The following is a 27431-nucleotide window of genomic DNA, read 5'->3' as shown; positions in this document are numbered from 1 at the left end:
ATTTCTGTATAGCTTGAATGTAAGCAGCAAACGTAATATTTTTATATTTCTCTTTTCGTTATTTTATATTTTTAAATTAATTTTATTAGGAACACACCTAAAGCACATTCTGTAAAAATTTTCTTTCAAGAAGCTGAAATTGTCTAACTTGACTAAAACTTAACCAAAAGCGTGTTTACTCTTACACAAAATTTTGATGTTAGACCTATTCAAAAAGTGTACTTAAATAAACTTTCAATTATTATGATTAATTAACAAAATGCAAAATATGATTAAATTTTTGTTAAGATTTTTCGAACAAATTTTAATTAATTAAATAATATTCTTGTATTTAATAAACTTACAAAATAATCCGCAATATTTCGGCCGCAATTGAATGCATTAGTCTCTGTTTTTCTATTACTTTTTTAATTTATTTGACCGGAAACTAGTTTTTGGTAAAACTAAAATTAGTAGAACTCAGATACATATAAATTTAGAAATAATTTTAATCACAATCCATTTACAACTGTCTTAAGTACAAGAAATTCAACAGGTTTTTGCTTTTTCCAACAATTGTTCTTGATCGCTTTTAGTCAAAAAATGAAAAAAGTTGCAATCGTTAGAAACATTCAAATAATAATAAAAGGCATACATACATACATACATAGCATGTAAATAGGAAATTGAACCATCAATTATGTCAAAAATTCTATTGACAATAAGAAAAATTTTAAAAGGTAAATAACATAGTTACTTACAGACAATTCAAAGTTTATATGTATGTACTTATGTATGTACCAATTATAAAATATACAAATGAAAGCAAAATAAATTCCAATACACACGTAAAAAAGACGGTAATTTTTTTCATGAAACACAGCACAATATTTACAAAAGAATTCTTCTATTTTATGGTAATTTATAAGACATTTATAAGACATTTCTGTTTCTAAATTAAAATGAAATTTTTGACATTGCCATTGGCAACCCCATTATTGTGTATCACATTTTTTGTTTTTAATGTCTTTTTCCGTTTAATTTTTACTCTGTTGCCATAAGGATTTTCATTTCATTTTAATTTGGCATTAAAATAAGAGCAAAGATCTATAAATGTTAAAAATGATGTTGTTTACATTTCCTTTTGTTACCTCTAAAAATAACGTTGTAAGAACGGGGTTGGGTAGACGAAGATATTTTCCATAGTAAATAAACTTATCCAGATCAAATATTTTACACACAGGCATGCATACATACATACAGTTTTTTTAATACACACATATTATATTAAGCGCAGGCATTGTATAAATGTGTATATATATATTATACTATATATTATATATATGTATATAGTAATGCCATATATGTATATCTACAGGCCATCAAGCTCAGAGAGCAAGTCAAAAATAAATTCCAAATTTATGGAGTTCCAAATTTATGGAGTTCAAATGGAAGATGCAGTGTCGGAATTTATTTGTGTGAAGGAAATTGATCAATATTTTTAGTGCTAGTTATTCTACATATTTTTTGAAATTTAAAATTCAAATTTCAAATAAATTGGTTAGTAAATTCCATCTGAAAAATGCATTTAGAAAAAATTGCAATTTTTAGTGCAGACAACCTTTCTTGTCTTCCAAATGGAAGGGTGCAGAATTACAGATTAAAATTTTTGAATAAAAAATAGAATTTAAAAATAAATTGAAGAAAAAAGCAAAAAAGTAATAATTATAATCTAGATGGCTTTTAAAACTATACTAAATAAAATGAGATTCATAAAGAATACTCAAAAAATATTTCAATCGACATACATACTTCGAAAACATAAAACATTAAGAATTGTTTTTGTATTTTTTTCCGATTCAAAATTTCGGAAAATATTTTGAGCTTGGAGGACTGATAGATATATATGGCAAAATGATTCCTTGTATTCATTTTGGGAAGACCCCTGTTATTTTTGTAGAAATATAGAAATCAGGCGAAAAGTAAAAAAGGATAAAAATTTAAAAAATTTTCCTGTGAAATGGTCAATTTCCTTTTTAGCTTTTTTTTCTCTTTTAACTGGTATCTTTTGTTTCCTTAATAAAAAAAAAATCAAATTGCCAGCTTTTTTAAGCTGGTTTTTAGTATTTTGAATAATAACTTTTTCTTCAACTATCATTTATTATTCATTTATTTATTTATGATATAAGTTGAGATTTAAATGTTTTCTATTTGTAAAATTTAAGGGATATTCCAGTTTTATATATAGCACCATCACTACAAAATGCCTTTGTTATGTGTAAAACAATTAACATCACCTCCTCATACCTTCCTTAAAGCACTTTTATGTCTTTAAAAAGTTACTTAATATTCTGCACAACGATACGAAAACAGAAATTTTATTTAATAATGATTTTATTAAGCTATTCTCATGGTACAGTTTGGTTAAGAATAATTGACGACAACTGCATATTGCCACCGGGTACCGCAGCGCGAACGAGGAATTCGTGGTAACCGCATTCGCGTACATCACACATTTAATTGCAGCACTAAGAGATTATTTTATGAAGTTTTTCAAATCGTCTTTAATCAATACAAAAATATGGAATATATTGAGTTAGTCCAATTTTGGATTCTTAAGCAAAACGAAAATTAGTAACTGATACATCAATACGCTAATAAACAAAATCTATTTTTATTTTAGGTAACTATTTGTATATGTTTTTTTTTTTTGAAATTTTATGTTTAATATTTTTGTGATGAATTCAAGGAAAAAAAATCTTATTAAAAAACATGTACAATAATATTTAAAGTAATTTAAAAAATATATGTAAATACTAAAAAATTTGCTTTAAAGTGCGATTTTCCTAAAATTTCACAAAATTTAAAAGAGCTTTTTGGTATGAAAAAGTTAAAATTAATTAGCTATGTAGAATTTTTGCCCATTCCCCTTTTATGGAAAGATGATATTAAAATAATATTTTGCAATTAAATTGTGAAAAATTCAAATAAAATTAAGTAAACATTTTTTTTGTTCGGTGTATATGTCATCGACGTCTATTGTTTTGACTCAAGTGGAAGTCTAAATATACAGGTACTTTACAAATTATAGTTATGATTTATTAATTGGGATCGAAATTTTATCAGTTTTATTTACAATCCTGTTTAGATGTGTATACTTTTATAGTTACAAGCCGTATTTAATTTAACATAATTGTATTTTTACATATAATAAAATTTAGCATTATAATTTCTTTTTACATCTTGATGAGTTAATAAAACTCAATCTGCACATATAGGTATATAAAAAGCGTAATACTAAAAACTGATTTTTTATTTACATTGACCTCTTTTCCGTATCTTTTCTTTTTGCAATGCTTGATATTTTCGTTGCGCCAATTTTACATAGTCTTTTTTAAATGATTTTGATATTGCTTTTTCTTAATTTTCTTTTGCATTCAATATATTTCCAAAAGAATTTTAAAGAAATGTGCTCATTGGTTTAACTCTGTTAGAGATGGACGTTATGTATCCACTTTTCAAAACTCAATTCAAATTTTGCTAGGAAAATTTACTTACCTGTCTGTTATATTATAGTCTATTAAAAGTCAAATTGTAGCTATTTTGCCAGAATTTGTTATGTTGAAAAGATATAATATAGATAAAAGCATGCCTCAATTTCCTTATGCGTAGAATAGTTGGGTGACTTACAATTTTCACTCAAAAAGTTATAAGAAAACGTTATTGAAATTGGATTTTCAAATTCCCCGTTATTTAAAATCGATTTTCAACTTTTCAGGATAATTTTTTCATGAGTTTAGTTTTTAGCATGTAAAAATATTTCATTTTTCTTCTTCAAAATATCTTTTTAATTATCTTAAATTTCATGTTATTATTGTTGAAAATTATAATAAGTTTTAATTGTCGGCTAATGTTCCTTCAAAATAACTTTATCATTTCATAAATTCAATGTTCAAAAGAAGGAAAATGAATATCGCCTAGTTGAAAATTCTTTTTACTAAGTTTTGAATGAATTAATTACTTACATTTTAATGAAATGCTTAATTAATCATTAAGTCTAAATAGAAATACAACGGAACTAGTACAAATTCATGCAAATGAAGTGTGCTCTTATATAATTAATTAAAAATAATTATGATCACGTATACGATACACATTTCGAAACTCTATTATGCAGAAATTGTACAAACCATTTTTTGTAATTTTCGGCAATAACTTCTTACATAAGAGTTTCTTATTTTATTTCGTATTCATTAATATTTATTTTATATCCCTCTTAATCGTAGGCAATGCGCTATAAAAGTAGGATAGTCTAGCCATCATTTTTTATCTTTTGCTCAATTAATGCCTACAAGATGTCTGAGTATTCATCAAACATATTTATTATAATGAAATTTGCTATTTTACAAACCATTAGCTTGATCGACTTTGTTTTTTTCCTTCATATAAATAAATGATTAACATTTTTGCTTTGTAATACATTTTTTAAGTTACGTTTATGTGAAATGTTATGTTAAACAATATATTGATAGAGAATGGTGTACATACAGTTATTTCAGGAAGGACTTATTGTAAATAAAGAAAAAGGATAGTACATATAAGATATGTATATGAAAATCACTTGTTCCTTTTTTTATTTTTTACTCTTAATGGCAACATATACCTATTGTTTATATGTATACGCGCATACGTATATATGAAAATCTCATAAATATAGATAATTATTATATTGTACAAACCTACAAAAAATCAAAGTTTTCTGTTGAAGATGGTGAAAAATTTTTGCATTTTTTTCATTTTCTAGAACAAAAAATATTAAAAATGTTTTATACCAACTATATTTGTGTTTTTGTAAGTTTCCAATATCAAAACAAATATTAATTGTGCAGTAAAATGTTATATGATGATTATATAAATATGTATACGTGTCCTATACAGGGTGATTCAGAAAGATATTTTTTTTCATCAATCAAAATTTATTAATTTCAGAAAATTTAACAAAGTAAGCTATGTATAAGAGATTAATGAAGAAAAACTAACTTAAAAACTAATTAATTTACATTTACATTTATTTTTTCTTTTTCTTCTATATTTCTTTTTCTTTATATACTTTTTTTCTTTTTCTACGTTATTACTTAATTTCTAAAATTTTTAAGAAATTTTTAAGTTTAATTCTGAGTTAAATTAAATTGTTACTATCTTTTATTTACCTGGGTAAAGAGTTATATAATTTAATTGCGCTGTACTTTAAGCTTTTTTGATTTTTTTAGTTTCTAAATTTTGGAATTTGGATTTTTTTTCAATACCTAGGGTAACAATTATATTTATATATTTCCATTGTTTCAAAGTTTAATTTCGTTTTAAAGTTATTATTTAAAATATTATATATGTATACTCGTATAATAAAATTTTTCAAAATATATTAATTGATTAATATCTATTTCATTAGTTTCTTTGAATAAAGTTTTCAAGGCTTTGTTCAATTAAATGAAATTTAGAACATTGATACCAGCTACATAAATTATATCTAATTCTAGATAAGATATGCCCATAATATATTAACTTAACTGCATGTGTGAGGCTTACCTACACATTCTTTTAATTTCTATTATTATTTCTATGTCTATATTAAATCTATTCTTTTAATGGCCATTATGATGGGTATAATTTTTCATTCTCTTGATATGCTTATCCCATTTAACTGCTCATCTATTATCATTCCTAGATATTTGATGTTATCCAATTTTTTTATTGGTACGATATTTACTTTTCCATATTCTTAGCTGGTTTAAATATTATAAAATATGTTTTATTTTAGACCTGTTTTTAATGATAATTCTTTACTTAAATACTAACTTCTATTTTTCAGCTAGTTTTTTACCAAATCATTACTAGTACTCATCATACCTAGTCTATCTAAAAAATCTAGTAGTTTAGAATGATTAATTACATCAAATGCAGTTTTAGGATGGCTGTAATTTGGCTGAACCTGTTCCACAATTTTCTAAGAAACCCTAATTGGTTCAGATCAAAACAAATTGTATTTTTAATAAAGTCTCTGATTCTTATATTTATTACTTTTTCAAAAAATTTTGAGAAAACATTAAGGACTGAAATTAATCTATAATTTACAAAATCAGTTTTCGAACCTTCATTGTATTGGTATAGTAAATGATTTTTTTTGACTGTCTAGATGGAGTATAGAATGTAGTATTTTGACTGTCTAGATGCGCAATGAAGTGCACTATTAATGATATTTGCCAGTGGTTGTTTTATTATAGTAATTCAAAATTGTACATATGTAACTGTAATTTTATCTTAGCCAGAGGGCGCATTTTTATTAAGATTTAAAATAATTTTTTGAGTTTCATTTTTAGTAACTGGGTCAAGAAATAATTTATTATTATTAAATTGTGGAAAATATTTATCGTAGCTTAAAATGTTATTTTGAATATTTTTAATTATCGATTCTCCAATTTCATTGAAAAACTTCTTTAAAGCGTTTATTGTGTCAATTTTAGTTTGTGTTTTTTCTCCTTTCTTATTAGTAACATTCAAAGTAAGTATGTTTAATTTTATCAGTGTTGGTGTTGATTGATATAACTGTTTCAGAGTTCACTACTAGCTTAAATCACTTACTAGCTTTTTTAATATTTTTACATTTTCTCCTTAAAGTACACAAATACTATGATATTATAAAAAAGATGCGAAAAAGTAAAAAACTTTTAATACGTAGTGCAAAACTTTTGCGAAAAAATATACCATAAATGCATAAATTTCGCATTTTTCAAACATTATCCGATAAATTTATGAAAAAAAAATTACTTAAGAAAGGTTTGACGGATTCATTATTCCACATATTCCAAGCTAACACTGAAGAATATTTTCTATAATAGTTGTTTTTTCAATTAGTTGCAAAGACAGTTGTTGCTCACTATTATAATAATTTTGTGGTTATTAATATCCTTTATTTAAAGGTTATAATATTGCTCATTAAAATAGCACACCATGCATGTTCTTACATGTCATTATGTGATGTAGATGAATTTTGCTATTTCAACATAAAGTTAAACTTTTGCATGAGATTCTTTTTGTTTCCTTTTTAACACTTTTCCAAAAAATTTTTGAAGAAAGTGCTTATTAGTTTCACTCTGTCCGTCCGTCCGTAGACATGTTTATAAAACTTCTACACCCTTGAAGATAGAAAGCTGAAATTTAATATGTACATAGATCTTTACTAGAAACTTATTTCCTTAATTTATTAAAAATGTCCTTTTTTAACTATTTGTTGCAATAAAACCATAAGCATTTTTGAAATTTTGCAAACGCAGAAAGGCAGTGGCTTGCTTCCCCTAGCGCGGTATACTATAGTTAAACTTAAAAAAAACAAAACGGCCGTTCAAATTTACCGTTATCTAAAGTCCTTTTTTTCCAAATTTTTGATTTCGTTTTTCTACTATACCCCCGGTTGTGGGAGTCTCAAATTTTACCAGCTTTAAGACATTAACAAATAACTCATTTCGTTTGAAGAAAATTTTTTTCCATCTCCACCCCCTCTCAACTTATCGCCTTTTGAAATTTGTAAAATTTTAATTTTTGACAAATTTTAATTTTTCGCATTTCCGAAACCGCAAGCTTTTTCAAATTTCTATAAACGCAAAAAGCTAACGGTAAATTCCATGACATTAAAAAATATAATTATTTTTCTTAACTAACGTAATTAACCCTTAAAATCGAGCATTACGTTAACTCCTCTTTATATTAATTTTTGCTCTATTTCAAAGACTGCATAAACCGTTCATCCTAAATATATGCAATCCTAGAAATAGTTTCGTATATGAATGAAAATAATTTTAATAGTGTGGTAGGTATACATAGATAGACATTTTCGCTTGCTGAAGGGAAAAGTGCTACAATACAAACCATTGGTTTGACCCAACTTTATTTTATTTTTGTTTTTAAGGGCACAGTTAGTTCTGTGCTCATTTAAATAGCACACTTCATTAAAGTAAGGTAATAGATTATTGCAAAATCATAGTTTTATGATTTCTCTTTTATTGTTAATTCTTGTTTTTTGTTTCGTAAATGAAGTATAACTCAAAATTTACGTTCTTTTTTAACATATTAAATTTTTTTTAAAGTGTGTTATTTTAATGAGTAAGACTATTTCTGCAAATTTTAAATAAAATAAAAAATTTTTAAAATTGTAATTTTGATGTCAATTTATTTCCATATTATTTGCATACATAATAATGTATGTATGTCTTTAAAAGTAACCGTATGCACATTGTAAAATTATTTTTGGTTTTATTTATTTTATTTAAATTTTTTTATTATTTTTTTATTATTTTTTTATTTTAAAATATATAATTAAAAAGAACTCGTGACTTAATCACGCATTGATATTGATTATCACAATTTTTACCACTTTTCCAAAAAATTTTTGAAAAAAAGTACTTATTAGTTTCACGCTATTTGTCCGTCCTTCCTTCCATCTGTTCGTCCGTGGACATGCTTACAAAACTTCTTCACCATTGAAGATAGAAAACTGCAATTTCCAAGATTTCCAAATATGTTCCAAGACCTTTGCTAGAAACTCATTTCCGTAGAAAAAAACCTTAAATATGACATATTTTAACTATTTATTGCAGTGAAGCCATAAGGATTTTTCAAATTTGCAAACGCAGAAATATAGTCGCTGGCCTCTTGTATCGCGGCATACTATAATTGAACTTAAAAAAAAAAACAAAATAGCCGTTAAAATTTACCGTTATCTAAAATCCGTTTTCCCAAATTGTTATGTCGTTTTTCTTCTAGATTCGGGGTTGTGAAAGTCTGAAGTTTTAACAGCTTAGAGTCATTTATTAGACGCTAATAAATGACTCATTTTGTTAGAAGAAAATTTTTCACACCTCCATATCAAGTTATCGTCCCTTGAAATTTGTAAAATTTGAATTTTTGGCACCTTATATTTCCGAAACCGCAAGCTTTTCCAAATTTCTATAAACGCAAAAAGCTAACAGTAAATTCCTTATTAAAAAATATAATTATTTTTCTTAAAGCAATTATAACCCTTAAAACCGAGCATTATGTTAACAAATCTTTAAATTTATTTTTTCTTTATTTCAAAAACTACAAAAAAAATTGTTCATCCCAAATAGATGCGATCCTAGAAATAGTTTCGAATATGAATGAAAGTAATTTTGTCACAGTAGTAGATATACATACATATTGTTTTTAAAAGCAGTGTTTTTACTTGTTCAAGGGAAAAGCGCTACGTTACAAACTATTGCTTTGACCACTTTATTATTTATTTTATATACAATATTTTTATTCAATTGAACAATTATTTAATTTATTATAAAAATGTATTACTGATCAATAAAATTGTACATAATATAAAAATGTAATGTAATATAAAATAAAATAAAATATATAAAAATAATATAAAAATAAAATGTGTAATACTTACATATACTTGTATCTAGTAAATAACACACAAATATAGTATAGGTACACACATACACGTATTATTAAACTATTTTTATTTGAAATAATCAAAACTTTGGAATAATTAAAAGATTTTCTTTATAGATAGGCGTACAAAAAAAAATGCAAATAAAAAAAATAAAAAAAGCCAAACAATATTTTCAAAACTGTAAACAATAACTTTGTACAAAGTCCAATGCACTTGGGGTCAGCTGATGGAAAAAATATGGTAAAGGGTATGAAAAGAAAACAATTCAATTTAATTTGAATTGAAATTTTAATCGTGAAAAAGTGTAATATAGAAAGTAAAAATTGAAATTATTTCTTTTTTCGTTTCTTTATATTCACATGTGACACTTATCAAAATGAATAAGTTAAGTTTTATAAATATCAATCTCCTTTTGTAACAGTATTTATAAATGCGCGTATACGTATGTATGTATGTCGTTATTTGAAGATTTGTGTCGCCATATTTATAGCTCTTTAAATTATAATTAATTTTGATTTTTTCGTGATTATTTGGCAATCTAGTGCACGGATCGGTAAAATCGGTCATAACATGTTGTTTTTGTTAGTACTTCTAGACAAATCAATACATTTTACATATGTATGTGTTTAGATACGAACACCAGTTAAACGCAAGCCTAACTCAATCGATAAAATTAAATGAAAAACAAAAAAATCTATGATATAGTTACAAAGTAGCCGACAGCAATCTCTATTAGTTTAGTGAAAGTGTTGTACAATATTATAAAAATGCATTTTAAATACTTCCTTCCAATATTAAAGACGTTAGTAAGTGTTGAATAACATAGCCGGAAAATTGTAAATTTGGCTGTTAGAAAGGTTTTCTTTTGTGCCATCCAAATTCTCTGAAAATTTTGCTACTTAGATTTGGTAACAACAAAACTCGAATGTTAAATTTGAACAAATTCCATCGATTGGTTCCTTAGACATAAAAAAATTAAAATCGGTCCCTAGTATGGTTGCCGAGCTCTGATATTCCAAAAAAAAGTTACATGTTCATTATTTTAACACCCTGAATTAAGTTTTAAATTTCAAGAAAGGTTGTTCAGTTCAACGTAATTCAATTGCTGACACCTGATATCTTCTAAAAGTTAAGTTGTTTCTTGTTATGTCAAACAAAACTTATATGTAAAATTTTAAAGTTGAATACTTTCTCAAAAATAATGAAAAATGTAAAGCTAGTCTATAAAAAAATCATCTCCTGGGGCCTGACATATTCCAAGTTGATCAATCCGTGACATAACCAAAATAAACCAACATATAAAATTTCGTCAAAATCGGTTCAGCCAAGCTTGAGATAGCCGCATACATACACAGACCGATAGACCGACGTTGGGTATCATTACATAGGTTATGTAACTTTAATGCGGTCGGGAAAAAGAAAACAAGCTTTGTTGATTCCTTTTTATCTCATTTTTGTACAGATGCGACATTGGATACTTCAGTCTTTTAACAGTTTTTCAAAAATATTTAAAAAAGAACGTATTAGTTTCATTCTGTTTCTCCGTTCTATTGTCCGAGTGCCTGTTTACAAAATTTCTACACCTTTAAAGATAGAAAAAGCTGAAATTTTATATTTATTAATTCTTTAGTAAAAACTTGTTTTCGTAGAAAATGTTACCTATTTCCTCTCCTCCAATAGTTATAGCCCCAGAAAGTCTTAATAATGTAATTTTTTTGCTATTTTTAGCTCTCTTAATGCTTAACCGTCCAATTCAACCATTATGTTAACGCTTCATCCAATTTTCTTTTTCAGTCATCCTAAATATATGCAGTAGTTTTATATATAATTTGGTGTATCAATGAATCTAATTTAAATAATGTAGTAGTTCTATATTTTCACTTGATAAAGGGAAATTATAATAAAATAAGTCCAATCATAAATTTGATTGGACTTATTTTATTATAAGATTTTCATTTTTAAAGTAATTAAAATTATTGGTTTTCCTAATGCTAATTTTATTACGTACTAGTTTTCATACTGTTACAATTCATTTTATTTTAGTTTACATTTATTTCTTGAAGGATTGTTTTCATATAATATGTCCCTTATTCTATATGCATTAAATCCAAAAAATTAAATTGACATAAGACATTTCAATGTTTGCACACTTCAATTTTGTGACCCTTTGCTTGAATCAAACTTTGAAATTATTTATTATTGAAATGTTATCACTATGAATAGTATAAAACGATATTGCTGCTTTTATCTATTTTTTACCATAAGCAAGCCTATATAATTTAGTAGTAATATTAACAAGTTTTTGAAAATAATTTGTTCAAATAGTTCTTACATGAAACTAATTGAACTTAACCGAAAAGACAAAGTGTTTAATTAATGAAAAAATCGCCATCTTATTTTGTATTCACTATACATCTTTTGAATTTAAAACTGTTTAGTAATAAAAGAGCACGCATCTTAATATTTGGCGGAGTTTTCCAATTACGTAAAAGTAGTAATTTATATAAAGCTCTAATCGGTGCTATGCTGCTCACATTTATTTTGTTTCGGATTTATTTCGGATATATGAAAACAATCAAATAATTCGCGTAAAATATATATATACATATATTGATATATAGTATGAATATAATATTGAAAATTGCCATAAGAAGAAATTTGATATGTACAGCACATACCCGGCCGCATTCTTCAAGTGTTGCATTAGGTCGTGAAAATTTTCTTTCAACATTTATTTTAAACTCAATAAAAGATTGAAAGTGGTCTTTTGTTGTAGTGTTCCTAGAAAAATGTAAATTTGGTTCCTAAAAAGGTTCATTTCCCGTGATTCGATTTCCTCTAGTTTCCCAGTTAATTTCTTAATAACAAAAACTAAAATACATAACAAATTTCAAGAAATTTCGTCAATTTCTTCCTGAGATATGATCAAATATATAAAATCGGCTCTTGGTGAGAGTTCGGTTTCCGAGTCGTGATATTCCCGATGAATTTAATGATTCATTGTTTGAACACCGTGACTAAAATTTTAAGTGAATCGGTTGGTTACATCTTTTTTATGCGCAAAAATGTAAATTCGACCCGTAGTAAAAACATTTGATTTCCTCAAAAAGTTAGGTAAAGAAAACTCGACATTGCAAACGCGAAATTTGCACCACATCATCTCCCTTATTGAATGCAATGCAGTCGGTCATTACAAAAACATTAACAATGAATAGTGAATCATATTTTATAATTGAATGAAAAATACACGAATACATCTCGGAATTGGGCGTGCGGGGATATTGACCTAGTGGGTGGTGCGTCTGCCGCTAAAGAAGTTCCTTAGCTCATAGGGAAGACGAAGTGCATTGGCCAGAGCGATATGGCTTAGTAGGGATGAGAAGAGTACGAAAGCATTACCTTTATAAAATGTTATCGTATTTTTTAAATAATTCTTTAGATTTTTATACTCTTTGAGATTTATATAAATATGAGTATATTGAAGTTTAGTTTACCCTAAAAATCAATTAATTAATGAATTAGAGTTGTATATTTTAATACTTTTTTGTTTTAAAATTTGCTTTTTCGATAGCAAAAGAATGATTTTAACTATTTCATTGTACTATATTTGTATTTTTAATTCTTGAATTTCATTCTTAACTGGCATGTGCAATATACTGAAATAAATAAAATTAAATATAGTAGGGCTGATAGTAGTTAAATATAGTAGGGATACTGATGGGGGTGTTGACGAGGCATTGCTTAATAGGGAAAATGACTAAGAGGCTCAGAAACGCTGCGACGGATGTTTGCCGGGAATGTCAGGACATTGCGGAGGCGGAAGATACTCGTATTTAACATGTTCTTTATACCTGTCCGCCTCTGATGTGGAAGAGAAAGCGCATTCTGAGTCTATGATGTCCTAGGGAACCTATCGGCAAGTCCTTAGTGCGGCTTTTGAGATTCGCGAAGGGAGTTAATTGGTTCCAGTAGATGATTTTTGGGATTGTATTATCTGCGAGTTGTGGTGTGTTAATTTGAGGGTTGTCGATGAATCTTCTTGTTGAACAAGTGCATGGGCTTCGTGTGGGTAGCCAGGCAGGGCGCTTTTCTCTTACTACTACTTCTTCTATTAATATATGATGTTTTATTCTAATAACACTTACCAGAATACTTCAAATAAAATAACGTATATAAACACAAATACATAATGAATGCAGATAAGCATTCATATATAAACAAAAATATATAATGATTGCAGACAAGCATTCGTTATGTTTTAGTGTTCATATACATAATAAAACTAGATAAAATACATACAATAACAAAGTTCATTAGTACAACAAATATTTATATGAGTACATAATATTATTTAAATTCATATACACATACATTCGATATAAGTAACAATACTAATTCAGAAATTCTAATTTAATTTTTAAATTATCTTTGTTATTCACATTACTATCAGTGTCCATTGCTTTTTTCCCATATGCCGATGTATAAGTTCGCCATAAATGATTAATTTTGCAGTAATAAATAGCTTTAAGGAATAAAGAAAAACTTTTGTCCATGTTAATGAATTGCAATTAATATTTTGTCTAACATTTAAGATTGTTATATAAAACGCTTTTAAGTTATTTTCAACTCCTATTTGTATATGGTCCCAAAGTAGTTTTAGTTTATAATAAATTTAGAGAACATCAAATTAATTAAAAATATTCGAATTGAAATAAGTATAAGAATTGAAACTTTCAAATTAATTTTAAAAGAAAACAACCCTGTTTTAATAAAAATTAATTTATTGCGGAATTTAATTCATACTGTAACATATTCTTTATTATATAATAGCCTAAACGGGTCTTATGGGTAAAAAAAGAGTAATATATAGTTTCTCCTAACCAATAGTCAACTTCAGCCTTCTCGAAGCAAGACCCGTTTAAAACGGATAAGGCAATGTTGGCCGAACATTGGCAGGATAACCATAATCAACAACGCACTGGCCTAAATATCCAGATGCATTATCACGGTCCTCCAAAGATGGGGGTTGAGCATTGGGCTAACAACCCAATCTCGTGAAAATTTGAATGTAATGAATTGACAACCAAAGCCCTCGAATAAATGATGGATTTTAAAGGCACCGATCAATATATTCGATGGAGAACAATGATTATGGAATTGCCACATGGAACATTAGAACAATGCTTCAGGCTGAAAAAATGGCAAAAATTGCAAATACAAAATGAGATTATATGGCCTTGCAAGAAATAAGATTCGGTTAACAAGGAGAATACGTAAAAAACATTTTACAATATACAATGGTTCTAATAAGTCTGAAATATCTAAGTATATTTTTGTTATCCATATACGGACCAAATTAAGATGTTGATGAAAACGAAAAAGACGAATTTTAAGATGAATTGTCAAGACAGTGTAGTAAGATAAGTAATTACGACATACTAATTATATTGGGGACTATAACGCTAAAATCAGAAAAAAAGAAGAATATATTGGTGAAATTAAAAAAGAAGCTAGAAGATGATATTTGAAAAGGCCAACGAGACAAAATCATATATTTACCAGCAAGAGCGAAAGTAAGCAAAAAAAGCAATAAGAAAGAAAAAGAAAATTCATATGTGGCGAAAAATTGAGGAAATTAAAGAATGTACAGAACATGTATCAGAAAGCAAAAGGGCGAGTTAAGAAATATCAACTTAGAATAAGCGTGTGTAAAGATAAAAATTCTGATTTTATTAAAGAAAGAGACAAAATTTTGGACAGGTGGAAAGAATATTTCAATGAGCTTCTTAATAAAAAAACATAACCAGATAACCGTTCGGGCAATATATTATACAGCGGACAACAGAGTCGAACTACCAAGCTTTGAGGAGATTGATTAAGCCTTGAGTAAATTAAAAAACAATAAAAGCAGTGGGGAAGAACTAATTATTGCCAAGCTCTTAAAATATGGTGGCGATGAATTGGCGAATAGAATGGTATTTGCAGCAAAAATAGTTGATGAATATCAATGTGGATTTCGTAAAAATCGCTTCACAATGGATTTGTGTTTCACAATGAGCCAAATTTTTGAAAACTTTATGAATACTAAATCGATATCCACTGTTTATTTATAAACATTCAGTATGTAATAAACATTAAACAGTAATAAACGTTAAACTTACAAATAGAGACCCAAAGGTATTGATACAAGGTGAACTGTCCGAACTGTTTACAATTAAGTCAGTTAAAACAAAGGGATGGCCTATCGTCAATGATTTTTAATATTATTTTACTTCTTGTACTAAAAGAAATTGACCCTGGTGGATCAATATTTAATAAAAGCGCCCAAATCTGTGCCCATGCTGATGACACTGTAATAATCATCAAAAATGTAAAAACACCAAGAAACATATTCCTTAATTTAGAAAAACAGACAGAGTAAGTAGGGTTAAAAATAAGTAAAGCAAAATACGTGTTACGTCAACATCGGCAACAATATAAATCGAATAAAATATAACAACGACATTGAGAGCTTAATAGGGAAAGAAATTTTTATTAGATTTGTAAAAGCCGAAAGAATCAGTTGGCTGGGACATGTGATTCACCACATTATGCCACAAGAAAGAATGGTAAAGAGAGTATTTAATCTCTCATGATCACAGAAAACATGGGCGCCCAAGTAAAACGTGGTTAGAAGACGTTGAGTTAGACCTCAGTACTATGGACATAAGAAATTATAATGGTCTAGCTAAAGAAAAAGATCGTTGAAAGGACGAAGCAATGGTTCATCAAGAGCTGTAATGTTAAGAAAAAGAAGAATAATGGCCTAAAAATCATTATGAAATTATTTCAAAAAAGATTTAAAAATAAACAAATTGAAATATTTACAATTATGCTAATGGTCTCTTTACTATACCTTTTATAAAATAATTTACAGACTTTTAATGAAAATTTTACATCCGTTAAAATCACTCAGAATAAATGTATTTACATTCATGTATATAATGAATAAATTTCTAAGTAAAACATGATATAAAATCTCTGAGGATCTCTTTTCCTGTATATCCTTCAAAAATATAATAATTATATGCGATAAATTATAACATACTTGTATTCCTCTGAAATAGATAGTCTGCTTTCAATCTATTAAATTTTTTACTTATTTCCGCAATGACTTTTATGTAGTTTAACACTATTGTGAAAAGAAAAATTCATTTAAGCACATTTTATAATTATGAAAGTAAAACTAAAATCATCGATAATTTAGTGAATTTATTTTTAATGTAGGGCTAATCCCAAAATACCTATTTAACAGAAATTATTTGTCTACTTTTTGTAATCAGAAATAAATCAATTTTTTTGTCGTAAGTTATTTAAAAAATTGTGTCATTTTTCATTAATTTCACTTTTTTATTCACATGTACGAGTATTATATATTTTCTTTATATGTTTTTTATATTACACTAGAGTGCAAATTTCAACTCTGAATTATTTAGATGTAATAACAATTACTAATTTATATTATTATAAATGAAATCATTCTCTCGGGACTGTATATACATAATGGTTGAATTTTAAAATATATGTATATATTTAATCAATAATCGTTTAATTAAAATACTAAAGTTTTTTTTGCTATAACAATATCTACACTGTAAAATAATTATGTCTAATATTCGTATATAATATTATTCAGACAGGGATAATGATCAAACAACAATTATAACACAAAATATACTTGTATAACAATTCTGTACATATGTATATCATACATTTATTAATTTGAACATAATTTCGAACAATAAATCAATATTTATTTATTTTTTTCATCTGTCGAGATTTAAAACTTGTGCACTTGCATATGCAAAATTTTTAAAAAAATATTTAATTCAAATTAAAACTTATATAGAGATGACGATGTTGTATGTCGTATTATTACAGAACAGTCACTCAATTAAAAAGTTCCCCTAATTCACCCAATTCAGTTAACAAAGTGTACGATAAATATGTAAAAACAAAAATTTATGAAATAATATTTTTTTATACCCTGCACCTTCATGAAGATTATGTTCACTTTGGTATAGAGTTTGTAACCGCTTGAAGAAGTCGTCTCCGGTATGGGCATGTATATAAATTCTTGCTCATCGTAAAATTATTTTTTTGAATATTTTAAAAACTAATAGAGATATTAATATTAAATTTTGCAAAGGTGCGTCCAATTGCATTTTACATATGTTCTAAAAATTTTAATGGAACGGCTGCACTGGCTCGGATACTTACCATACAACTCCAAAAACAAATTTTAAATATTTGGAAAAACAATAAAGATAGATTCATGAAACTTGGTAATCTTGTCCAATTACAAGCCCGATACATCTCTGAAGTTTTGTTGGAATGGCTTGACAGGTTTGGGTAGGTGCCACACAACTCCAAAAGCAAATTTAAAATATTCGAAAAAATTATAAAGTTAAGTTCATGAAGACAGACATATCTGTGCAGTTTCTTTAGAGTGGTTTTAAAGGTTCGAATACTTGGTATATATACTCGTAACAATGAAAAGTAATTCTAGATATTTTAAAAGCAAATTTTTAAACGCAGATTTTCAAGTTGAAGGGTATAATGTGGTCTGAATTATACTGAAACGTTTTTACTTGTTTAATTTTAATTTATAATTTTTACATTTACAGTTATAAATAAATGAGAGCCGTTTTTAAGCTAAAAAGTTAAACATGAATAACCAAGATATTTTTAAAGAAATATCTTTCGGTTTGTCTGCCAATCTTTTCGTTAAAATCAGTATCTCAAGTTTCGCTGGACCAAGAAAATTTCAAGAAAATTTTTATCTGACTCTTATTCGAGGAAGCGACAGTTTGATCAGCTTTTGGGATATGTCACGTCCCTTCTTAACTTCTTAAAATCTGAAAAAGAGTTAAAAAAATTTTTACTTATATTATGAAATTCCGATCAAATTACAGAATTCGAGTGTTTAATATATTCGAGCTTTTCATATATTTATCAGCCGTAAAATTATATTCGTATATATATGCATGCTGATTAAACATTAGTTAAGTTTGTACATATTTATGACTGAAAAATAAAATGTTCCCAAATTATCGTTGTTTGATAGCAAAATTTTTGAACGACTGGCTTTTCAAAGATATTCCTAATTCTCGAAAAAATTTTTTTGGTAGATTTGTGTATTTTTGAAAAGTGGAAAGCACTGTTAGAATGATGTTGAAAAAAAATTTTCAAAAAATTTACGTCAGTTCACCAATCCAATTCTTTATTAATACAAACACATTCTTAATCAAGAAATAGCTATTATAAGTTTTTAAATATTTGTGTAGCTAAGTAGGAAAAATAAATACAAAAGATGACCTAAAAATATGCAATTTTTCTTTAAATCAAGAATATTTTGAACAAATAACTATGCATGAGTGGAATTGTGTAATTTATAAATTAAATTGTCAATTTCACTGAACACAATGTAATTTGATCTTGATAAATATTAAATGAGTATTTTACCTACGTGTCACCTGTACAAGTACAATATTTAAATTACACAACAGAACTTAAAATAAAGTTGGGTCAAACCAATGGTTTGTATTGTAGCACTTTTCCCTTCAACAAGTGAAAATTCTGCTTTTAAATACAGTCTATTTATAACTTCCACACTATTAAAATTATTTTCATTCATATACGTAACTATTTCTAGGATTGCATATATTTAGGATAAACGATTTATGCAGTCTTTGAAATAAAGCAAAAATTAATATAAAGTGGGGTTAACATAATGCTCGATTTTAAGGGTTAATTGTGTGAGTTAAGAAAAATAATTACATTTTTTAATGTCATGGAATTTACTGTTAGTTTCTTGTGTTTATAGAAATTTGAAAAAGCTTGCGGTTTCGGAAAGTCAAAAATTCAAATTTTACAAATTTCAAGAGGGGTTAACTTGAGAGGGGGTGGACATGGAAAAAATTTTCTTCTAATGAAATGAAGCATTTATTAGTGTCTAAAAGCCCCTAACCATTTACCATTTCAACCATCTGCAGGCTAGGGTCTAGAAGAAAAACAATATCAAAAATTTGGAAAAAACGGAGTTTAGATAATGGTAAATTTGAACGGCCATTGCCTTTCTGCGTTTGCAAAATTTCAAAAGTGCTTATGGTTTCACTGCACTAAATAGTTAAAAAATGGCATTTTTAGGGTTTTGGTGAGGTATAACTTCTAGAGGGGGGGAGATGGGTAAAAATTTTGTTCTACGGAAATAAGTTTCTACTAAAGATTTATGTACGTATTAAATTTCAGTAGAAGTTTTGTTAACAGACACACGGACAGACGGACGGACGGACGGACAGAGTGAAACTAATAAGCACTTTTTTTCAAAATTTTTTTGGAAAAGTGCTAAAAATACATACTTATAAATGGTATATTGGTAAAACTGTATACGTGGTGTTCGTTTTTTCATAAATAGCTGTGCCTCGAAAAATTTCAATTTGTGCCTCGTTCAAAGAAAATGGTTTTGTTCCTACTTATAATATTTTTAGTTCTTGATTTTTTTTCGTTAATTCGTTGGTGCGCTTTGTTCAAACCATTTTTTTCCAAAGTTAATTTACTAAAAACCAAAGGTTTTATTTATAAAATTCTAGATACATTAACTAAAATGCTATTTCTTTCCTTTCATAGAATTTGAAATAAATATCTAAAGAACATTTTGATATAGTTTTACGTAATACTTTAACAATGCTCGGGTATGTGGTGCTCACATTAGATTTCTTTTTTTTTTGGAATCATTCATTTGGACAACTTAAACCGTTTTGTAATTTAGTTAACTTGAAGCGATGTTAATAAATTTAATTAACTTGAAGCGATGGAATGTGCAACATATTTAAAAAATTTCAATACATAGGTATATTTGCCTTTTTTTGCATATGCTTCCAAATAATATTATATGAAAAGGTCAGCACTACTTAAGTATTTTTGAATGCACACATTTTCCACTTTGCATGTAAATAAAAGTAAGTCAAAAGTAACAAAAATTACTTATGCATACTCACTTGTTATTTTTATGTGCCTACACTGAGATATCAATTGTTTAGTTGTGCATGAAAATGCAAAATATTTCCTTTTTTAAGTACTCACAACGTTCATACATACTTGTAACAAAAGTAACTTGGTTTCTTTCACAAATTGAGGTTGGTTGCATGACAAAGTAAACTAAAATGGCACATGAAAAAACTTTAAATCTTTTCTTGTAGGCGTTTGTAGCACAAAATAATAAAATAAAACAAAGAAAATATTGTAAAAATATTAGAAAAATCAATTTAAAAAAAAATAATCCAAAAAAATGTTTGTGTTTGTAGAAAATGTATGTAGAAAATATTGAAAAAAATAACAAATTAGGCTTTTGTAGCGAAAAGGTGGTTCTAGGTAGTAGATTTCTACTTTGTGACTTCACAGCCTGTGACTAAACGAGACACTTATTCTCCATTTATATTTGGTGTTTATAGGATTATCTAAAAATTAAAAAAAAAATAATCTGAAATGTTGAATTAACACTGTAATTCATTCACTAAAATGTTATTTTTAACGCTATTAGGTCATTAAAACTCTAAGAATTTATCAGCTGCTTAAAGTAAGTTTGAAACTCATCGATTGGATGAATTTTATTTATAGTGTAATTGGAAACCGTTTTACACAGCAAATTTGAATAATAAATTTTAAGGGTTTAAAATTGTAGAAATTAAACTACTGTGGCTTTTTATTAAAACTAACATAATTTTAAAATATCACTTTAAATCAAAAAGTTTAAACTATTTATTAAACTTTCTATTTTTTACTTCCCTCACCCTTCCCTTTCACATAACTGTAATTTATATTCTATTGTTCTATTGTAAAATTAAACGTGTACTCTATCGTGTTCTTAATAAAAATTTCAAACTGTGTTATGACAAAATAAGTTTCATAAAGTATATGTACACAATAGTATCATCATATATATGCATGTACCTACCCAAAGCAAGTATATATGTATAACGCATTGTATATCACTTGAATACATTAGGAAATTTTATTTAAATTAAAACAAATTTTTTCTCGTCTCTTTTACTTTTACATTGTTTGTGTCGTTATTTCTTCGTAAATTTTCCGAGTCCTTACACATATTCCTCAAGTAAATCCTTTATTATTTTTCTTAAAATATATCTATCAGGCCACCAAGCAAGCTGAAATTAATTTTCGAAATGTTGAATCAGAAAAAATTTACAAAAACAATTCATAATGTTTTATGTTTCGAAGTACGGCGATTGAAAAATTTTTTAATTTTTTTGGTGAAATTTTTGAGTATTCTTCATGATTCTCGTTTTATTTAGTATATTTGTAAAAGAAATTTAAATTATGATATTTTTGTTCTGCTCTTTTTCAAATTCCTTTTTAAATTCTATTTTTTATTCAAAAATTTTACTTTGTAATCCTTCCATTTGGAAGACAAGAAAGGTTGTCTGCGCTAAAAATTGCAATTTTTTTAATGTATTTTCCAGATGGAATTTACCAACCGATTTTTTTGAAATTTAAATTTTAAATTTAAAAAAAGATGTAGAATCAGCTAAAAATATTGATCAATTTCTTCACACAAAAGAATTCCGATAATCCTTCCATTTAAACTCCATATCAATTTATATTATCCTGATAGAATTTATCTATCATCCTGATAGATATGTATGGCATTAAATGAAAGAATAACTATATATACTTTCAAAATACATATATATATATGTACGCATATTAATATGCTAGTAAATAAGTATAGAGACCTTTACATCATAGTTAACTACTTATTATCATTGTTGTATTTTATATCTCAAAATTTTTTTAAATACAAAAATATGAACACATAATTATACATATAATAAATTAACGGGAAAACAGAAAAAAATACGTTCTAGAACCCAATGCTCTTTATTTTGTGGGATTCTATGTATATATGTATGTATATATAAAGTTTCGTTTAAATGTATATATATATATGCATATGTATTATGAGAATTATTATTATTTTTCATTAATTTTTAAAGTACATATGTACATTAAATTTGCAATGAAACAAAAATATTTAATTCAGTTCCAACAACGGTAACAAATGTTACGACCAAAACAAAAAAAAACATAATAAAAGTCGCAATAAAAATCATACAAATTATTCGAATTGCAAATCGGAAGTCTACTTTGTTATAACAGTTATACAAGAATTCAATTATCAGTAAGCTCTTTTTTTTTAGAATACCTTTGAGTCACTTCGGCTCAAACTTAAGTGGCGACTGTACTACAATTTGCATTATATGGGAGCAATTATATAGAAACCACTGTTATACATTATAATATAATTCATATACTATGTGAAGAATGTTTGAGATAGCTGTAGACATAATACTGGCTACAATTTTCTTAATAGCAGCTGCAAAATTTCAATTTTTTTGTCTGCCTTTGGAATATTTTCTTTAAAATGTTAAAAAAGTATCATTGTATGAATATTAACCACTCTTTGAAATTTCGCTATCGTCCTTTATTCGTTTCACTCTCAAAGTACGTTATTGAAAATTTCACAATAAATTATCGCAAACCAAGAGGAATACGTATACGAAAAATAGTGCTTTGACTAATTTCTATCAGTAAAAATATCTTATTGTTCTTCTGCTATATAATAATATCTTCTGTTAAATAATAAACGAAATATTATATAAACTGTATGACCAAGTACAATATTTTTAAGTTTGTATCCACTTCTACAACTTTCATAATGCACTTAATACACTCAATTTATATTGAATTTGAAATATATTAACCTTCACATAAGTATATACGTTTTGCTTGCTGGTTAGGGTGGTTTTTGGTTTTCTTTTTAGCACTTTTCCAAAAAATTTTTTGAAAAAAGTGCTTATTAGTTTCACTCTGTCCGTCCGTCCGTCCGTCCGTCCGTCTGTCCGTGTGTCTGTTTACAAAACTTCTACACCTTTGAAGATAGAAAGCTGAAATTTAATACGTACATAGATCTTCACTAGAAACTTATTTCCGTAGAACAAAATTTTTACCTATCTCCCCCCCTCTAGAAGTTATAACCCCCCAAAACCCTAAAAATGGCCTTTTTTAAATATTTGTTGCAATGAAACCATAAGCATTTTTGAAATTTTGCAAACGCAGAAAGGCAGTGGCTTGCTTCCCCTTGCGTGGTATACTATAGTTCAACTTAAGAAAAACAAAATGGCCGCTCAAATTTACCGTTATTTAAAGTCCTTTTTTTCCAAATTTTTGATGTCGTTTTTCTTCTAGACCCCAGACTGTAGAAGCTTGAAATTTTAGGAGCTTTTAGATATTAATAAATAGTTCATTTTGTTAGAAGAAAATTTTTTTCCATCTCCACCCCCTCTCAAGTTATCACCTCTTGAAATTCGTAAAATTTGAATTTTCGACACCTTATATTTCCGAAACCGCAAGCTTTTCCAAATTTTTATAAACGCAAAAAGCTAACGGTAAATTCCGTGAAATTAAAAAATATAATTATTTTTCTTAACTCACACAATTACCCCTTAAAATCGAGCACTATGTTAACCCCTTTTTATATTAATTTTTGCTTTATTTCAAAGACTGCATATATTTTTTTTTTTTTTTTTTTTCCTTCTTCACTCCTAGGAGGAGTATAGGGCTAGTGCATGATATCTATCATGCCCTAGTTTCTATAGTCATATAGAGTTAGCTAGGTAGGTGACTAGCCTGCCGTAGTTTTATTTATATTAATTATTTGAGGTTATTAATATTTACTGTTTATTTTTCTTAGTTTTTAGTATCGAATATTATGAATATTTGAAAATTACTTGTTTAATATTTATTAGTATTGCATATTAAGTTATATAATATTGAATATAATTTTTATAGTGACCTGACCGGGGTTTGAACCCGAGACCCTTCGGTTAAAGGGCCGGTGCCATAACCACTGCACCAATGATCAGATAAAGACTGCATATATGCGTCATCCGAAATATATGCAATCCTAGAAATAGTTTTGTATATGAATGAAAATAATTTTAATAGTGTGATAGCTATACATAGACTGTATTTAAAAGCAGAATTTTCACTTGTTGAAGGGAAAAGTGCTACAATACAAACCAATGGTTTGACCCAACTTTATTACAATTTAAACTCGTAAGCAAACAAAGCAGAGTTTTAGTATATTATAAATGTATTTTTTAGAAAAATACAGGTTACATGATTTCTTCAGATACCTGAAGAAGAAAACTTAAAAGGTTTAATATCAGTGTTTAAATTTTTATTTTAAAAACGCTTTATATTTTCATTTTTCATAACGCTAGAGGCGAGATGATTTAGGTACTTTATTGTCTATCTTATATATACATACATATATTAGCATAAGTAAGATCATCAAAACTTGGAGATGAAATAACATACAAAAATAAAAGGAAAATAAGTAAAAACGTTTCAGTCTGCATAAACCGATTGAATTATACCCTGCACCTTTCGTTGTTGTATAGCAATTACTAAAACCTGTGAAACCATTCTATAGAAACTTCACGGATATGTCTGACCTAAAATTGGACACACAACTGCAAGTTTCATGAATATTATTATTATTATTTTTATTATTTTATTATTTTTCCAAACATATAAGCTTTTAGACTTTTATGGGAGCTACTTGAACCTGTCAAGCCATTCCACTAAAACTTCAGAAATATATCTGACCGAAATTTGGGCACATAACTGTCAAGTTTCATTAATTGGAATTTATTATTTTGCCGTATATAAAAAATTTGCTTTTGGAGTTGTATGGTAGCCACCCGAACCAGTGCTGCTATCCCGTTAAGATTTTTAGAGCATGGGTAGAATATAATTGGACACATGTATACAAAATTTTATAGTTATACCTTTATTAGTTTTTGAAATATTTAAAATAAACTTTTTGAGTTGTATGGCAGCTACCCGAACCCGTTGTTCGAATTAGTCCAATAGTAATAGGGTTCGTCCTTGGCACAAAATGAAACAACTTGTGAAAGTTTGGTGTCGATTGCGTTATTCGTTTTTGAGTTATCGTGCGATCGGACGAACGGACGGACTGACGGACATGTCTAAATCAACGCAGAATTTTACGTTGAGCAAGAATATATACTCGTATATGTCCATACCGCAGATGACTCCTTCAAGTAGTTACAAACTGCGTACCAAAGTTAATATACCCTTCACGAAGTGCTTACCAGATGAAAACTTTGTGTTTTTCTGTTCCCTATAACTAGAGCCTAAACTTAAAAAAAAGTACGCATATAAGTATCTGCATACAGTAAGTATATGAAGCATTTTTCCAAAAAAATTTCGGCTTATTTTACTTTTTTACACTTCTCTTTTTACAACTTGCATTTAGTTTGGTTATTATTAGTAAAATTTTTTTTTATAATTTTGAGTATATACAGACGGTTTATAAAAAAACTCCCCCACATTATATTTCAGCTTTTTCTGTAGATACAGCATCCGCCACTGCAACTAGTTTGCATGAATTTAAGTATATAGTTTATATGTCCATTACCAAATTTTGTCATTTATGAAAGCTTATGTATATGATATAGTTAATATAATTTGTATAACTTACTATTATTAGACTTATTTTGTACATTTAATTATTTTATTTATTTCTTAATTATTTTAAATGTTTGATGTCGAGTTTTCGGTGGGAATGCACTTTTCCTTAGTAAGGAAATGTAAATAAACTACTTTTAGAGAGATGTCGGTCTGTAGGTAAGTTTGGGCAATCGTGTATCTCAAGTTCGACTGAATCGATTTTGATGAAATTTTATATGTGTGTTTATTTTGGCTATGCCATGGATTGATCAACTTTTGTGATATATCCTCGAGAACAGGACATTTGTGGAGTCAATTTTACATTTTTGTGTATATACTCGTAAAGGGAAATAACTTTACTAAAAACTTATTTCCGTAGAAGAAAATTTTTACCTATCTCCCCCGCTCTAAAAGTTATACCCGCGCAAAACCCTAAAAATATCATTTTTTAACTATTTATTGCAGTGAATCTATAAGCATTTCACAAATTTTGCAAGCGCAGAAAAATAGGGGTTAGTTTCTTCTACCGCGACATATCATACTTTAACTTTAAAAAAGAAAATGGCTGTTAAAAGTTACCGCTATCTATAATACGTTTTTTTCAAATATTTGATGTCGTTTTTCTTCTAGACCCTAGGTTGTAACAGTCTGAAATTTTAACAGTTCATTTCGTTTTGAAAATTTTTTACCACCTCCACCCTTTCTCAAGTTATCGCCTGTCGAAATTTGTAAAATTTGAATTTTTGGCGCTTATATATCCGAAACCACAAGCTTTTTGAAATTTCTATAAAAGCAGAAAACTAACGGTAAATTCCATGCCATTACAGAATATAATTATTTTTCTTAACTCACGCAATCAACCCTTAAAACCGAGCATTATGTTAAACACTCTTTAAATAAATTTTTGCCTTATTTCAAAGACTGTGTAAATCACTCATTCTAAGTGTATGCAATTCTTAATAAAATAGTTTCGTATGTGAATAAAAGTAATTTTAATAGTGTAATAGGTATACCTAGATTGTTTTCAGAAGCACTATTTTCATTTGTTGAAGGGAAAAGTGCTTCAATACAAACTATTGGTTTGACTTTTAAAAGATTTATGGAATTTTTTGTAATGAATTGGTGGTTGAAAAATAAACAGACAAAAATATAAAAAAAAAAAATTGAAAAAAAAGTGTTTAATAGTTTCTCTCTGTTCCTCCGTCCATCCCTGAACATTTACAAAACTTCTACGTTACATCGTTAAAGATAGAAAGCTGAAATTATGTACTTATGAAATATGACAAAATTTTGATTTGTATCTACTTCTACAACTTTTATAATGCACTTAGTACGCTCTATTTATATTGAATTTGTAAAAGTGTATATACAAACC

General features: G+C 27.2%; 1 long non-coding RNA gene across 1 annotated transcript in view; it reads right to left on the bottom strand.

Annotated features, from left to right (window-relative positions):
* Positions 1-9508: 9508 nt before the first annotated feature.
* LOC129611153 (uncharacterized) overlaps positions 9509-27431 on the bottom strand; it is a 42760-nt gene continuing 24837 nt past the window's right edge. Inside the window, exons 2-3 of the long non-coding RNA XR_008697126.1 lie at positions 11117-11256; positions 9509-11058 (exon numbers count right to left, since the gene is read on the bottom strand). This is a non-coding gene — a long non-coding RNA (uncharacterized LOC129611153). The remainder of the gene's footprint in view (positions 11059-11116; positions 11257-27431) is intronic.

The sequence above is a fragment of the Condylostylus longicornis genome, unplaced genomic scaffold, assembly GCF_029603195.1.
Source record: "Condylostylus longicornis isolate FDR11 unplaced genomic scaffold, ASM2960319v2 ptg000048l, whole genome shotgun sequence".
Taxonomy (NCBI): domain Eukaryota; kingdom Metazoa; phylum Arthropoda; class Insecta; order Diptera; family Dolichopodidae; genus Condylostylus; species Condylostylus longicornis.
Note: the sequence above shows the minus strand (reverse complement) of the source record. Positions and strands in the feature narration are given on the sequence as shown.